The sequence below is a fragment of the Ambystoma mexicanum genome, chromosome 3q (assembly GCF_040938575.1).
Source record: "Ambystoma mexicanum isolate Mex_15411 chromosome 3q, UKY_AmexF1_1, whole genome shotgun sequence".
Classification (NCBI taxonomy): Eukaryota; Metazoa; Chordata; class Amphibia; order Caudata; family Ambystomatidae; genus Ambystoma; species Ambystoma mexicanum.
The window spans coordinates 812,834,340-812,850,802 of record NC_090926.1 but is presented as its reverse complement, the minus strand read 5'-3'; positions in this window follow the sequence as shown (position 1 = coordinate 812,850,802).

Below are 16,463 nucleotides of genomic sequence, written 5' to 3'. Positions count from 1 at the left end.
CGCACACTGAAGCAGCTATTCCCCATTAGAGAAACGGCCCTCGGACCTGCAGAGGCAGAAAGGTCCTCTCGTCTAATGGGAACTAGCCCACTCACACTGAAGCAGCTATTTCCCATTAGAGAAACGGCCCTCTGACCTGCAGAGGCAGTAAGGTCCTTTTGTCTAATGGGAACTAGCCCACTCGCACTGAAGCAGCTATTCCCCATTAGAGAATTGGCCCTCCGACCTGCAGAGGCAGAAATGCCCTCTCGTCTAATGGGAACTAGCCCACTCACACTGAAGCAGCTATTCCCCATTAGAGAATTGGCCCTCCGACCTGCAGAGGCAGAAATGTCCTCTCGTCTAATGGGAACGAGCCCATTCACACTGAGAAGGCTAGTTCCCATTAGAGAAACGGCTCCCGAGCTGTAGAGGCAGAAAGGACCTCTTGTCTAATGGGAACTAGCCCATTCACACTGAAGCAGCTAGTTCCCATTAGAGAAATGGCCCTACGACCTGCAGAGGCAGAAAGGTCCTTTCGTCTAATGGGAACTAGCCCATTCACACTGAGAATGCTAGTTCCCATTAGAGAAATGGCCCCTGACCTGCAGAGGCAGAAAGGTCCTCTCGTCTAATGGGAACTAGCCCATTTACACTGAGAAGGCTAGTTCCCATTAGAGAAACAGCCCTCTGACCTGCAGAGGCAGAAAGGTCCTCTCGTCTAATGGGAACTAGCTCACTCACAATGAAGCAGCTATTTCCCATTAGAGAAACAGCCCTCTGACCTGTAGAGGCAGAAAGGTCCTCTCGTCTAATGGGAACCCGTTCACACTGAGAAGGCTGGTTCCCATTAGAGAAACGGCCCTCCGACCTGCATAGGCAGAAAGGTCCTCTTGTCCAATGGGAACTAGGCCATTCACACTGAAGCAGCTATTTCCCATTAGAGAAATGGCTCTCTGACCAGCAGAGGCAGAAAGGTCCTCTCGTCTAATGGGAACTAGCCCATTCACACTGAGAAGGCTAGTTCCCATTAGAGAAACGGCCCTCCGACCTGGAGAGGCAGAAAGGTCCTCTCGTCTAATGGGAACTAGCCCATTTACACTGAAGCAGCTATTTCCCATTAGAGAAACGGCTCTCTGACCTGGAGAGGCAGAAAGGTCCTCTCGTCTAATGGGAACTAGCCCATTCACACTGAGAAGGCTAGTTCCCATTAGAGAAACGGCCCTCTGACCTGCAGAGGCAGTAAGGTCCTTTTGTCTAATGGGAACTAGCCCACTCACACTGAAGCAGCTATTCCCCATTAGAGAATTGGCCCTCCGACCTGCAGAGGCAGAAATGTCCTCTCGTCTAATGGGAATGAGCCCATTCACACTGAGAAGGCTAGTTCCCATTAGAGAAACGGCCCCCGAGCTGCAGAGGCAGAACGGACCTCTTGTCTAATGGGAACTAGCCCATTCACACTGAAGCAGCTAGTTCCCATTAGAGAAACGGCCCTACGACCTTCAGAGGCAGAAAGGTCCTTTCGTCTAATGGGAACTAGCCCATTCACACTGAGAATGCTAGTTCCCATTAGAGAAATGGCCCCTGACCTGCAGACGCAGAAAGGTCCTCTCGTCTAATGGGAACTAGCGCATTTACACTGAGAAGGCTAGTTCCCATTAGAGAAACAGCCCTCTGACCTGCAGAGGCAGAAAGGACCTCTCGTCTAATGGGAACTAGCTCACTCACAATGAAGCAGCTATTTCCCATTAGAGAAACAGCCCTCCGACCTGTAGAGGCAGAAAGGTCCTCTCGTCTAATCGGAACCCGTTCACACTGAGAAGGCTGGTTCCCATTAGAGAAACGGCCCTCCGACCTGGATAGGCAGAAAGGTCCTCTTGTCTAATGGGAACTAGGCCATTCACACTGAAGCAGCTATTTCCCATTAGAGAAATGGCTCTCTGACCAGCAGAGGCAGAAAGGTCCTCTCGTCTAATGGGAACTAGCCCATTCACACTGAGAAGGCTAGTTCCCATTAGAGAAACGGCCCTCCGACCTGGAGAGGCAGAAAGGTCCTCTCGTCTAATGGGAACTAGCCCATTCACACTGAAGCAGCTATTCCCCATTAGAGAATTGGCCCTCCGACCTGCAGAGGCAGAAAGGTCCTCTTGTCTAATGGGAACTAGCTCACTCACAATGAAGCAGCTATTTCCCATTATAGAAACAGCCCTCCGACCTGTAGAGGCAGAAAGGTCCTCTCGTCTAATCGGAACCCGTTCACACTGAGAAGGAAGGTTCCCATTAGAGAAACGGCCCTCCGACCTGGAGAGGCAGTAAGGTCCTTTTGTCTAATGGGAACTAGCCCACTCACACTGAAGCAGCTATTCCCCATTAGAGAATTGGCCCTCCGACCTGCAGAGGCAGAAATGTCCTCTTGTCTAATGGGAACTAGCCCACTCACACTGAAGCAGCTATTCCCCATTAGAGAATTGGCCCTCCGACCTGCAGAGGCAGAAATGTCCTCTCGTCTAATGGGAACGAGCCCATTCACACTGAGAAGGCTAGTTCCCATTAGAGAAACGGCCCCCGAGCTGCAGAGGCAGAAAGGACCTCTTGTCTAATGGGAACTAGCCCATTCACAGTGAAGCAGCTAGTTCCCATTAGAGAAACGGCCCTACGACCTGCAGAGGCAGAAAGGTCCTTTCGTCTAATGGGAACTAGCCCATTCACACTGAGAATGCTAGTTCCCATTAGAGAAATGGCCCTTGACCTGCAGAGGCAGAAAGGTCCTCTCGTCTAATGGGAACTAGCCCATTTATACTGAGAAGGCTAGTTCCCATTAGAGAAACAGCCCTCTGACCTGCAGAGGCAGAAAGGACCTCTCGTCTAATGGGAACTAGCCCCCTCACACTGAAGCAGCAATTTCTCATTAGAGAAACAGCCCTCTGACCTGGAGAGGCAGAAAGGTGCTCTTCTCTAATGGGAACTAGCTCACTCACAATGAAGCAGCTATTTCCCATTAGAGGAACAGCCCTCTGACCTGGAGAGGCAGAAAGGTCCTCTCGTCTAATGGGAACCCGTTCACACTGAGAAGGTTGGTTCCCATTAGAGAAACGGCCCTCCGACCTGCAGAGGCAGAAAGGTCCTTTCGTCTAATAGGAACTAGTCCACTCACACTGAAGCAGCTATTCCCCATTAGAGAATTGGCCCTCCGACCTGCAGAGGCAGAAAGGTCCTCTTGTCTAATGGGAACTAGCCATTTCACACTGAAGCAGCTATTTCCCATTAGAGAAATGGCTCTCTGACCAGCAGAGGCAGAAAGGTCCTCTCGTCTAATGGGAACTAGCCCATTCACACTGAGAAGGCTAGTTCCCATTAGAGAAACGGCCCTCCGACCTGGAGAGGCAGAAAGGTCCTCTCGTGTAATGGGAACTAGCCCATTCACACTGAAGCAGCTATTTCCCATTAGAGAAAAGGCTCTCTGACCTGGAGAGGCAGAAAGGTCCTCTCGTCTAATGGGAACTAGCCCATTCACACTGAGAAGGCTAGTTCCCATTAGAGAAACGGCCCTCCGACCTGCAGAGGCAGAAAGGTCCTTTCATCTAATGGGAACTAGTCCACTCACACTGAAGCAGCTATTCCCCATTAGAGAATTGGCCCTCCGACCTGCAGAGGCAGAAAGGTCCTCTTGTCTAATGGGAACTAGCTCACTCACAATGAAGCAGCTATTTCCCATTAGAGAAAAAGCCCTCCGACCTGTAGAGGCAGAAAGGTCCTCTCGTCTAATCGGAACCCGTTCACACTGAGAAGGAAGGTTCCCATTAGAGAAACGGCCCTCCGACCTGGAGAGGCAGAAAGGTCCTCTCGTCTAATGGGAACTAGCCCATTCACACTGAGAAGGCTAGTTCGCATTAGAGAAACGGCCCTCTGACCTGAAAAGGCAGAAAGGTCCTTTCGTCGAATGGGAACTAGCCCACTCATACTGAAGCAGCTATTCCCCATTAGAGAATTGGCCCTCCGACCTGCAGTGGCAGAAATTTCCTCTCGTCTAACGGAAACTAGCCCATTCACACTGAGAAGGCTGGTTCCCATTAGAGAAACGGCCCTCCGACCTGGAGAGGCAGAAAGGTCCTCTCGTCTAATGGGAACTAGCCCACTCCCACTGAAGCAGCTATTCCCCATTAGAGAATTGGCCCTCCGACCTGCAGAGGCAGAAATGTCCTCTTGTCTAATGGGAACTAGCCCATTCACACTGAGAAGGCTAGTTCCCATTAGAGAAATGGCCCCCGACCTGCAGAGGCAGAAAGGTCCTCTCATCTAATGGGAACTAGCCCATTCACACCGAGAAGCGTAGCTCCAATTAGAGAAACGGCCCTCCGACCTGCAGAGACAGAAAGCTTCCTCTCGTCTAATGGGAACTAGCCCCTTCACACTGAGAAGGCTAGTTCCCATTAGAGAAACGGCCCCGAGCTACAGAGGCAGAAAGGACCTCTTGTCTAATGGGAACTAGCCCATTCACACTGAAGCAGCTATTTCCCATTAGAGAAACGGCCCTCCAACCTGCAGAGGCAGAAAGGTCCTTTTGTCTAATGGGAACTAGCCCACTCACACTGATGCAACTATTTCCCATTAGAGAAATGGCCACCTGACCTGAAGAGGCAGTAAGGTCCTCCCGTCTAATGGGAACTAGCACACTCACACTGAAGCAGCTATTTTACATTAGAGAAACGGCCCTCTGACCTGCAGAGGCAGAAAGGTCCTCTTGTCTAATGGGAACTAGCCCACTCACACCAAAGTAGCTATTTCCCATTAGAGAAACGACCCTCCGAACTGCAGAGGCAGAAAGGTCCTCTTGTCTAATGGGAACTATCCCATTTACACTGAAGCAGCTATTTCCCATTAGAGAAATGGCCCTCCGACCGGCAGAGGCAGAAAGGTCCTCTCTTCTAATGGGAACCCATTCACACTGAGAAGGCTAGTTCCCATTAGAGAAACGGCCCTCCGACCGGCAGAGGCAGAAAGGTCCTTTCGTCTAATGGGAAAGAGCCCATTCACACTGAGAAGGCTAGTTCCCATTAGAGAAACGGCCCTTCGACCTGCAGAGGCAGAAAGGTCCTCTCGTCTAATGGGAACTAGCCCTTTCACACTGAAGCAGCTATTTCCCATTAGAGAAATGGCCCTACGACCTGCAGAGGCAGAAAGGTCCTTTCGTCTAATGGGAACTAGCCCATTCACACTGAGAATGCAAGTTCCCATTAGAGAAACGGCCCCCGACCTGCAGAGGCAGAAAGGTCCTCTCGTCTAATGGCAACTAGCCCATTTAAACTGAGAAGGCTAGTTCCCATTAGAGAAACGGCCCTCCGACCTGCAGAGGCAGAAAGGACCTCTCGTCTAATGGGAACTAGCCCACTCACACTGAAGCAGCAATTTCTCATTAGAGAAACAGCCCTCTGACCTGGAGAGGCAGAAAGGTGCTCTTGTCTAATGGGAACTAGTTCACTCACACTGAAGCAGCTATTCCCCGTTAGAGAAACGGCCACTGACCTGCAGAGGCAGAAAGTTTCCTCTCGTCTAATGGGAACTAGCCCATTCACACTGAGAAGGCTAGTTCCCATTAAAGAAACGGCCCCGAGCTGCAGAGGCAGAAAGGACCTCTTTTCTAATGGGAACTAGCCCATTCACACTGAAGCAGCTATTTCAAATTAGAGAAACGGCCCTACGACCTGCAGAGGCAGAAAGGTCCTTTCGTCTAATGGGAACTAGCCCACGCACACTGAAGCAGCTATTCCCCATTAGAGAATTGGCCCTCTGACCTGGAGAGGCAGAAAGGTGCTCTTGTCTAATGGGAACTAGTTCACTCACAATGAAGCAGCTATTTCCCATTAGAGAAACAGCTCTTCGACCTGTGGAGGCAGAAAGGTCCTCTCTTCTAATGGGAACCCATTCACACCGAGAAGCTTAGCTCCCATTAGAGAAATGGCCCCCGACCTGCAGAGGCAGAAAGGTCCTCTCGTCTAATGGGAACTAGCCCATTCACACCGAGAAGCTTAGCTCCAATTAGAGAAATGGCCCCCGACCTGCAGAGGCAGAAAGGTCCTCTCGTCTAATGGGAACTAGCCCATTCACACCGAGAAGCTTAGCTCCAATTAGAGAAATGGCCCCCGACCTGCAGAGGCAGAAAGGTCCTCTCGTCTAATGGGAACTAGCCCATTCACACTGAGAAGCCTAGTTCCCATTAGAGAAATGGCCCCCGACCTGCAGAGGCAGAAAGGTCCTCTCGTCTAATGGGAACTAGCCCATTCACACCGAGAAGCTTAGCTCCAATTAGAGAAACGGCCCTCCGACCAGCAGAGGCAGAAAGCTTCCTCTCGTCTAATGGGTACTAGCCCCTTCACACTGAGAAGGCTAGTTCCCATTAGAGAAACGGCCCCGAGCTGCAGAGGCAGAAAGGACCTCTTTTCTAATGGGAACTAGCCCATTCACACTGAAGCAGCTATTTCTCATTAGAGAAACGGCCCTACGACCTGCAGAGGCAGAAAGGTCCTTTCGTCTAATGGGAACTAGCCCACTCACACTGAAGCTGCTATTCCCCATTAGAGAATTGGCCCTCCGACCTGCAGAGGCAGAAATGTCCTCTTGTCTAATGGGAATTAGCCCATTCACACTGAGAAGGCTAGTTCCCATTAGAGAAATGGCCCCCGACCTGCAGAGGCAGAAAGGTCCTCCCATCTAATGGGAACTAGCCCATTCACACTGAGAAGCTTAGCTCCAATTAGAGAAACGGCCCTCCGACCTGCAGAGGCAGAAAGGTCCTTTTGTCTAATGGGAACTAGCCCACTCACACTGATGCAACTATTTCCCATTAGAGAAATGGCTATCTGACCTGAAGAGGCAGAAAGGTCCTCCCGTCTAATGGGAACTAGCACACTCACACTGAAGCAGCTATTTTACATTAGAGAAACGGCCCTCTGACCTGCAGAGGCAGAAAGGTCCTCTTGTCTAATGGGAACTAGCCCACTCACACCAAAGTAGCTATTTCCCATTAGAGAAACGGCCCTCCGACCTGCAGAGGCAGAAAGGTCCTCTTGTCTAATGGGAACTATCCCATTTACACTGAAGCAGCTATTTTCTATTAGCGAAATGGCCCTCCGACCGGCAGAGGCAGAAAGGTCCTTTCGTCTAATGGGAACTAGCCCATTCACACTGAGAAGGCTAGTTCCCATTAGAGAAACGGCCCTTCGACCTGCAGAGGCAGAAAGGTCCTCTCGTCTAATAGGAACTAGCCCATTCACACTGAAGCAGCTATTTCCCATTAGAGAAATGGCCCTCCGACCTGCAGAGGCAGAAAGGTCCTTTCGTCTAAGGGGAACTAGCCCATTCACACTGAGAATGCAAGTTCCCATTAGAGAAACAGCCCCCGAGCTGCAGAGGCAGAAAGGTCCTCTCGTCTAATGGGAACTAGCCCATTTACACTGAGAAGGCTAGTTCCCATTAGAGAAACGGCCCTCTGACCTGCAGAGGCAGAAAGGTCCTCTCGTCTAACGGGAACTAGCCCACTCACACTGAAGCAACAATTTCTCATTAGAGAAACAGCCCTCTGACCTGGAGAGGCAGAAAGGTGCTCTCGTCTAATGGCAACTAGCTCACTCACAATGAAGCAGCTATTTCCCATTAGAGAAACAGCCCTCCGACCTGTAGAGGCAGAAAGGTCCTCTCGTCTAATGGGAACCCGTTCACACTGAGAAGGCTGGTTCCCATTAGAGAAACGGCCCTCCGACCTGGAGAGGCAGAAAGGTCCTCTTGTCTAATGGGAACTAGCCCATTCACACCGAGAAGCTTAGCTCCCATTAGAGAAATGGCCCCCGACCTGCAGAGGCAGAAAGGTCCTCTCGTCTAATGGGAACTAGCCCATTCACACCGAGAAGCTTAGCTCCAATTAGAGAAATGGCCCCGACCTGCAGAGGCAGAAAGGTCCTCTCGTCTAATGGGAACTAGCCCATTCACACTGAGAAGCCTAGTTCCCATTAGAGAAATGGCCCCCGACCTGCAGAGGCAGAAAGGTCCTCTCGTCTAATGGGAACTAGCCCATTCACACCGAGAAGCTTAGCTCCAATTAGAGAAACGGCCCTCCGACCAGCAGAGGCAGAAAGCTTCCTCTCGTCTAATGGGTACTAGCCCCTTCACACTGAGAAGGCTAGTTCCCATTAGAGAAACGGCCCCGAGCTGCAGAGGCAGAAAGGACCTCTTTTCTAATGGGAACTAGCCCATTCACACTGAAGCAGCTATTTCTCATTAGAGAAACGGCCCTACGACCTGCAGAGGCAGAAAGGTCCTTTCGTCTAATGGGAACTAGCCCACTCACACTGAAGCTGCTATTCCCCATTAGAGAATTGGCCCCCCGACCTGCAGAGGCAGAAATGTCCTCTTCTCTAATGGGAATTAGCCCATTCACACTGAGAAGGCTAGTTCCCATTAGAGAAATGGCCCCCGACCTGCAGAGGCAGAAAGGTCCTCCCATCTAATGGGAACTAGCCCATTCACACTGAGAAGCTTAGCTCCAATTAGAGAAACGGCCCTCCGACCTGCTGAGGCAGAAAGCTTCCTCTCGTCTAATGGGAACTAGCCCATTCACACTGAAGCAGCTATTTCCCATTAGAGAAACGGCCCTCCGACCTGCAGAGGCAGAAAGGTCCTTTTGTCTAATGGGAACTAGCCCACTCACACTGATGCAACTATTTCCCATTAGAGAAATGGCTATCTGACCTGAAGAGGCAGAAAGGTCCTCCCGTCTAATGGGAACTAGCACACTCACACTGAAGCAGCTATTTTACATTAGAGAAACGGCCCTCTGACCTGCAGAGGCAGAAAGGTCCTCTTGTCTAATGGGAACTAGCCCACTCACACCAAAGTAGCTATTTCCCATTAGAGAAACGGCCCTCCGACCTGCAGAGGCAGAAAGGTCCTCTTGTCTAATGGGAACTATCCCATTTACACTGAAGCAGCTATTTCCTATTAGCGAAATGGCCCTCCGACTGGCAGAGGCAGAAAGGTCCTTTCGCCTAATGCGAATTAGCCCATTCACACTGAGAAGGCTAGTTCCCATTAGAGAAACGGCCCTTCGACCTGCAGAGGCAGAAAGGTCCTCTCGTCTAATAGGAACTAGCCCATTCACACTGAAGCAGCTATTTCCCATTAGAGAAATGGCCCTCCGACCTGCAGAGGCAGAAAGGTCCTTTCGTCTAAGGGGAACTAGCCCATTCACACTGAGAATGCAAGTTCCCATTAGAGAAACAGCCCCCGACCTGCAGAGGCAGAAAGGTCCTCTTGTCTAATGGGAACTAGCCCATTTAAACTGAGAAGGCTAGTTCCCATTAGAGAAACGGCTCCGACCTGCAGAGGCAGAAAGGACCTCTCGTCTACTGGGAACTAGCCCACTCACACTGAAGCAGCAATTTCTCATTAGAGAAACAGCCCTCTGACCTGGAGAGGCAGAAAGGTGCTCTTGTCTAATGGTAACTAGCTCACTCACAATGAAGCAGCTATTTCCCATTAGAGAAACAGCCCTTCGACCTGTAGAGGCAGAAAGGTCCTCTCTTCTAATGGGAACCCATTCACACTGAAGCAGCTATTTCCCATTAGAGAAACGGCCCTCCGACCTGCAGAGGCAGAAAGGTCCTTTCATCTAATGGGAACTAGCCCACTCACACTGAAGCAGATATTCCCCGTTAGAGAAACGGCCACTGACCTGCAGAGGCAGAAAGGACGTCTTGTCTAATGGGAACTAGCCCATTCACACTGAAGCAGCTATTTCCCATTAGAGAAACGGCCCTACAACCTGCAGAGGCAGAAAGGACGTCTTGTCTAATGGGAACTAGCCCATTCACACTGAAGCAGCTATTTCCCATTAGAGAAACGGCCCTACAACCTGCAGAGGCAGAAAGGTCCTTTCGTCTAATGGGAACGAGCCCATTCACACTGAGAAGGCTAGTTCCCATTAGAGAAACGGCCCCCTAGCTGCAGAGGAAGAAAGGACGTCTTGTCTAATGGGAACTAACCCATTCACACTGAAGCAGCTATTTCCCATTAGAGAAACGGTCCTACGACCTGCAGAGGCAGAAAGGTCCTTTCGTCTAATGGGAACTAGCCCATTCACACTGAGAATGCTAGTTCCCATTAGAGAAACAGCCCCCGACCTGCAGAGGCAGAAATGTCCTCTTGTCTAATGGGAACTAGCCCATTTACACTGAGAAGGCTAGTTCCCATTAGAGAAACGGCCCTCTGACCTGCAGAGGCAGAAAGGTCCTCCCGTCTAATGGGAACTAGCCCACTCACACTGAAGCAGCAATTTCTCATTAGAGAAACAACCCTCTGACCTGGAGAGGCAGAAAGGTGCTCTCGTCTAATGAGAACTAGCTCACTCACAATGAAGCAGGTATTTCCTATTAGAGAAACAGCCCTCCCACCTGTAGAGGCAGAAAGGTCCTCTCGTCTAATGGGAACCCGTTCACACTGAGAAGGAAGGTTCCCATTAGAGAAACGGCCCTCTGACCTGGAGAGGCAGAAAGGTCCTCTCGTCTAATGGGAACTAGCCCATTCACACTGAAGCAGCTATTTCCCATTAGAGAAACGGCTCTCTCACCAGCAGAGGCAGAAAGGTCCTCTCGTCTAATGGGAACTAGCCCATTCACACTGAGAAGGCTAGTTCCCATTAGAGAAACGGCCCTCTGACCTGGAGAGACAGAAAGGTCCTCTCGTCTAATGGGAACTAGCCCCTTCACACTGAAGCAGCTATTTCCCATTAGAGAAACGGCCCTCTTACCTGCAGAGGCAGAAAGGTCCTCTCATCTAATGGGAACTATCCCAATCACACTGAAGCAGCTATTTCCCATTAGAGAAATGGCCCTCCGACCTGCAGAGGCAGAAAGGTCCTTTCATCTAATGGGAACTAGCCCACTCACACTGAAGCAGCTATTCCCTGTTAGAGAAACGGCCACTGACCTGCAGAGGCAGAAAGTTTCCTCTCGTCTAATGGGAACTAGCCCATTCACACTGAGAATGCTAGTTCCCATTAGAGAAACGGCCCCGACCTGCAGAGGCAGAAAGGTCCTCTTGTCTAATGGGAACTAGCCTATTTACACTGAGAAGGCTAGTTCCCATTAGAGAAACAGAACTCTGACCTGGAGAGGCAGAAAGGTGCTCTTGTCTAATGGGAACTAGCTCACTCACAATGAAGCAGCTATTTCCCATTAGAGAAACAGCCCTCTGACCTGTAGAGGCAGAAAGGTCCTCTTGTCTAATGGGAACCCGTTCACACTGAGAAGTCTGGTTCCCATTAGAGAAACGACCCTCCGACCTGGAGAGGCAGAAAGGTCCTCTCGTCTAATAGGAACTAGCCCATTCACACTGAAGCAGCTATTTCCCATTAGAGAAATGGCTCTCTGACCTGCAGAGGTAGAAAGGTACTCTCGTCTAATGGGAACTAGCCCATTCACACTGAGAAGGCTAGTTCCCATTAGAGAAACGGCCCTCTGACCTGGAGAGGCAGAAAAGTCCTCTCGTCTAATGGGAACTAGCCCATTCACACTGAAGCAGCTATTTTCCATTAGAGAAACGGCTCTATTACTTGGAGAGGCAGAAAGGTCCTCTCGTCTAATGGGAACTAGCCCATTCACACTGAGAAGGCTAGTTCCCATTAGAGAAACGGCCCTCCGACCTGAAAAAGCAGAAAGGCCCTTTCGTCGAATGGGAAGTAGCCCACTCATACTGAAGCAGCTATTCCCCATTAGGGAAATTGGCCCTCCGACCTGCAGAGGCAGAAAGGTCCTCTCGTCTAATGGGAACTAGCCCATTCACACTGAAGCAGCTATTTCCCATTAGAGAAACGGCCCTCTTACCTGCAGAGGCAGAAAGGTCCTCTCATCTAATGGGAACTAGCCCAATCCCACTGAAACAGCTATTTCCCATTAGAGAAACGGCCCTCCGACCTGCAGAGGCAGAAAGGTCCTTTCATCTAATGGGAACTAGCCCACTCACACTGAAGCAGCTATTCCTCATTAGAGAAACGGCCCCCGACCTGCAGAGGCAGAAATGTCCTCTTGTCTAATGTGAACTAGCCCATTCACACTGAAGCAGCTATTTCCCATTAGAGAAACGCCCCTATGACCTGCAGAGGCAGAAAGGTCCTTTCATCTAATGGGAACTAGCCCATTCACACTGAGAATGCTAGTTCCCATTAGAGAAACGGCCCCCGACCTGCAGAGGCAGAAAGTTCCTCTCGTCTAATGGGAACTAGCCCATTTACACTGAGAAGGCTAGTTCCCATTAGAGAAACGGCCCTCTGACCTGCAGAGGCAGAAAGGTCCTCTCGTCTAATGGGAACTAGCCCACTCACACTGAAGCAGCAATTTCTCATTAGAGAAACAGCCCTCTGACCTGGAGAGGCAGAAAGGTGCTCTCGTCTAATAGGAACTAGCTCACTCACAATGAAGCAGCTATTTCCCATTAGAGAAACGGCTCTCTGACCAGCAGAGGCAGAAAGGTCCTTTCGTCTAATGGGAACTAGCCCATTCACACTGAGAATGCTAGTTCCCATTAGAGAAACGGCCCCCGACCTGCAGAGGCAGAAAGTTCCTCTCGTCTAATGGGAACTAGCCCATTCACACTGAGAAGGCTGGTTCCCATTAGAGAAACGGCCCTCCGACCTGGAGAGGCAGAAAGGTCCTCTCGTCTAATGGGAACTAGCCCATTCACACTGAAGCAGCTATTTCCCATTAGAGAAACGGCTCTCTGACCAGCAGAGGCAGAAAGGTCCTCTCGTCTAATGGGAACTAGCCCATTCACACTGAGAAGGCTAGTTCCCATTAGAGAAACGGCCCTCTGACCTGGAGAGGCAGAAAGGTCCTCTCATCTAATGGGAACTAGCCCATTCACACTGAAGCAGCTATTTTCCATTAGAGAAATGGCTCTCTGACCTGGAGAGGCAGAAAGGTCCTCTCGTCTAATGGGAACTAGCCCATTCACACTGAGAAGGCAAGTTCCCATTAGAGAAACGGCCCTCCGACCTGCAAAGGCAGAAAGCTCCTTTCGTCTAATGGGAATTAGCCCACTCACACTGAAGCAGCTATTCCCTGTTAGAGAAACAGCCACTGACCTGCAGAGGCAGAACGTTTCCTCTCGACTAATCGGAACTAGCCCATTTACACTGAGAAGGCTAGTTCCCATTAGAGAAACGGCCCTACGACCTGCAGATGCAGAAAGGTCCTCTCGTCTAATGGGTACTAGCCCACTCACACTGAAGCAGCAATTTCTCATTAGAGAAACAGCCCTCTGACCTGGAGAGGCAGAAAGGTGCTCTCGTCTAATGGGAACTACCTCACTCACAATGAAGCAGCTATTTCCCATTAGAGAAACAGCCCTCCGACCTGCAGAGGCAGAAAGGTCCTCTCGTCTAATGGGAACTAGCCCATTCACACTGAGAAGGCTAGTTCCCATTAGAGAAACGCCCCCCGAGCCGCAGAGGCAGGAGGACCTCTTGTCTAATGGGAAATAGCCCACTCACACTGAAGCAGCTATTTCCCATTAGAGAAACGGCCCTCCGACCTGCAGAGGCAGAAAGGTCCTCTCGTCTAATGGGAACTAGCCCATTCACACTGAGAAGGCTATTTCCCATTAGAGAAACAGCCCTCCGACCTGCAGAGGCAGAAAGGTCCTCTCGTCTAATGGGAACTAGCCCATTCACACTGAAGCAACTATTTCCCATTAGAGAAACGGCCCTCTTACCTGCAGAGGCAGAAGGGTCCTCTCATCTAATGGGAACTAGCCCATTCACACTGAGAAGGCTAGTTCTCATTAAAGAAACGGCCCTTCGACCTGCAGAGGCAGAAAGGTCCTCTCGTCTAATGGGAACTAGCCCATTCACATTGAAGCAGCTATTTCCCATTAGAGAAATGGCCCTCCGACCTGCAGAGGCAGAAAGGTCCTTTTGTCTAATGGGAACTAGCCCATTTACACTGAGAAGGCTAGTTCCCATTAGAGAAACGGCTCTCTGACCTGGAGAGGCAGAAAGGTCCTCTCGTCTAATGGGAACTAGCCCACTCTCACTGAAGCAACTATTTCCCATTAGAGAAACGGCCCTCCGACCTGCAGAGGCAGAAAGGTCCTCTTGTCTAATGGGAACCCATTCACACTGAGAAGGCTGGTTCCCATTAGAGAAACCGCCCTCCGACCTGGAGAGGCAGAAAGGTCCTCTCGTCTAATGTGAACTAGCCCACTCACACTGATGCAACTATTTCCCATTAGAGAATTGGCCATCTGACCTGCAGAGGCAGAAAGGTCCTCTTGTCTAATGGGAACTATCCCATTTACACTGAAGCACCTTTTTCCCATTAGAGAAATGGCCCTCCGACCTGCAGAGGCAGAAAGGTCCTTTCGTCTAATGTGAACTAGCCCATTCACACTGAGAAGGCTAGTTCCCATTAGAGAAATTGCCCTCCGACCTGGAGAGGCAGAAAGGTCCTCTCGTCTAATGGGAACTAGCCCACTCACACTGAAGCAGCTATTTTACATTAGAGAAACGGCCCTCCGACCTGCAGAGGCAGAACGGTCCTTTTGTCTAATGGGAACTAGCCCATTCAAACTGAGAATTCTAGTTCCAATTAGAGAAAAGGCCCCCCGACCTGCAGAGGCAGAAAGGTCCTCTCGTCTAATGGGAACTAGCCCATTTACACTGAGAAGGCTAGTTCCCATTAGAGAAACGGCTCTCTGACCTGGAGAGGCAGAAAGGTCCTCTCATCTAATGGGATCTAGCCCACTCACACTGAAGCAACTATTTCCCATTAGAGAAACGGCCCTCCGAACTGCAGAGGCAGAAAGGTCCTCCTGTCTAATGGGAACTATCCCATTTACACTGAAGCAGCTATTTCCCATTAGAGAAATGGCCCTCCGACCTGCAGAGGTAGAAAGGTCCTTTCATCTAATGCGAACTAGCCCATTAACACTGAGAAGGCTAATTCCCATTAGAGAAACGGCCCTTCGACCTGCAGAGGCAGAAAAGTCCTCTTTTCTAATGGGAACCCATTCACACTGAGAAGGCTGGTTCCCATTAGAGAAACCGCCCTCCGACCTGGAGAGGTAGAAATGTCCTCTCGTCTAATGTGAACTAGCCCATTCACACTGAAGCAGCTATTTCCCATTAGAGAAACAGCTCTCTGACCTAGAAAGGCAGAAAGGTCCTCTCGTCTAAAGGGAACTAGCTCAATCACACTGAAGCAGCTATTTCCCATTAGAGAAACGGCCGTCCGACCTGCAGAGGCAGAAAAGTCCTCTTGTCTAATGGGAACTAGCCCACCACACAGAAGCAGCTATTCCCCATTAGAGAAACGGCCCTCCGACCTGCAGAGGCAGAAAGGTCCTCTTGTCTAATGGGAACTATCCCATTTACACCAAAGCAGCCATTTCCCATTAGAGAAAGGGCCCCCGAAATGCAGAGGCAGAAAGGTCCTCTCGTCTAATGGGAACTAGCCCATTCACACTGAAGCAGCTATTTCCCATTAGAGAAATGGCCCTCCGACCTGCAGAGGCAGAAATGTCCTCTCGTCTAATGGGAACTAGCCCATTCACACTGAGAAGGCTAGTTCCCATTAGAGAAACGGCCCTTCGACCTGCAGAGGCAGAAAGGTCCTCTCGTCTAATGGGAACTAGCCCATTCACACTGAAGCAGCTATTTCCCATTAGAGAAACAGCCCTTTTACCTGCAGAGGCAGAAAGGTCCTCTCATCTAATGGGAACTAGCCCACTCACACTGAAGCAGCTATTCCCCGTTAGAGAAACGGCAACTGACCTGCAGAGGCAGAAAGTTTCCTCTCGTCCCATGGGAACTAGCCCATTCACACTGAGAAGGCTAGTTCCCATTAGAGAAAGGGTCCTCCGAATTGGTGAGGCAGAAAGGTCCTCTCGTCTAATGGGAACTAGCCCATTCACACTGAAGCAGCTATTTTCCATTAGAGAAACGGCTCTCTGACCTGGAGAGGCAGAAAGGTCCTCTCGTCTAATGGGAACTAGCCCACTCACACTGAAGCAGCTATTCCCCGTTAGAGAAACGGCCACTAACCTGCAGAGGCAGAAAGTTTCCTCTCGTCTAATGGGGACTAGACCTTTCACACTGAGAAGGCTAGTTCCCATTAGAGAAACGGCCCCCGAGCTGCAGAGGCAGAAAGGTCCTCTCGTCTAATGGGAACTAGCCCATTTACACTGAGAAGGCTAGTTCCCATTAGAGAAACGGCTCTCTGACCTGGAGAGGCAGAAAGGTCCTCTCATCTAATGGGATCTAGCCCACTCACACTGAAGCAACTATTTCCCATTAGAGAAACGGCCCTCCGAACTGCAGAGGCAGAAAGGTCCTCCTGTCTAATGGGAACTATCCCATTTACACTGAAGCAGCTATTTCCCATTAGAGAAATGGCCCTCCGACCTGCAGAGGTAGAAAGGTCCTTTCATCTAATGCGAAC